Source organism: Cebus imitator, unplaced genomic scaffold, assembly GCF_001604975.1.
Source record: "Cebus imitator isolate Cc_AM_T3 unplaced genomic scaffold, Cebus_imitator-1.0 Scaffold394, whole genome shotgun sequence".
NCBI lineage: Eukaryota > Metazoa > Chordata > Mammalia > Primates > Cebidae > Cebus > Cebus imitator.
This window is the reverse complement of record NW_016107709.1, coordinates 1558806-1560043: the sequence shown is the minus strand read 5'-3', so window position 1 is coordinate 1560043 and position 1238 is coordinate 1558806.

Genomic DNA, 1238 nt, shown 5'->3' with positions numbered 1-1238 from the left:
CCAAAACTCCATTTCCCTACATTTTGACTTTTAGTTGTCTCAATTTACATTATTTTTTGAGATAGGGTCTCTCTACATTTCCCAGGCTGGTCTTGAATTCCTGGGTTTAAGAAATCTTCCCACCTCTGCCACCTGAGGGGCTGGGATTACAGGTGTGTGCCATTGTGCCTGGCTCTACATATTTTTATATTACATATCTTTTAATAGGTTGCTGTAGCCATTATCATTTTTGATAGATTTGTCTTTGGGTCTTGACCCTAGAGTTGTGAGTTAATTCAACACTACAATTACAGTAATAGAGTATTCTTGGTTTGCCCATGTACTTAATTTTACCAGTGGGTTTTATATCTTGAAAAGTTTTCTTTTCATAGATTAGGGTGTTTTTTCTCTCAGATTGAAGAATTCTTTTTTGTTGTTGTCGTTAAGATGAATCTAGTGATGGTGAATTCTCTCAGCTTTTGTTTGGGAAAGACTTTGTCTCTCCTTCATATTTGAAGGATAATTTTGCTGGGTTCAATATTTTAAGATGGTAGTTTTTTCTTTGAGCACTTTGAAAATGTCATTTCACTCCCTCCTGTTCTATATGGTTTCCATAAAGAAGTCTATTGCCAGACAAATTGGAGCTCCTCTATATGTTATTTACCACTTTTCTCTTGCTGCTTTTAGGATCTTCTTGTCTTTGATCTTTAAAAGTTTGATTATTATACACCATGTGGTAGTCTTATTTGGGTTGAATCTGTTTGGTTGTCTCAGGCCTTCCTATACCTTGACATTTATATCTTTCTCACATTTTGGACATTTTTGAAAGGTTTCTGTTATTTATTTGAACAAGCTTTCTACCTCTTGCTCTTGCTCAGCTCTTTCTGGAACACCAATAATTCTTATATTTGATTTTTTGAAGTAATTTTCTACATTTTGTAGGCAGTCTTCATTCCTTTTCATTTTTTTTTCTTCTCTGTGTATTTTTAAATAGAAAGCCTTCAAGCTTACTGATTTTTTTCCTCTGCTTGGTCCATTCTGCTGCTAAGAGACTCTAATGAGTTCTTCAGTTCAGCAAATGTATCTCTGAGTTCCAATATTTCTGTTTGATTTTTAAAAAATTATGTCAATCTCTTTGTTAAATTTCTCAGATAAATTTCTGAATGTTTTTTCTGTGTTACCTTGGAAATTACTGAGTTTCCTTAAAACTGTTAATTCTTAGAGAGCTCACAATCAGCATCTTGTTAGAGTCAGTTACA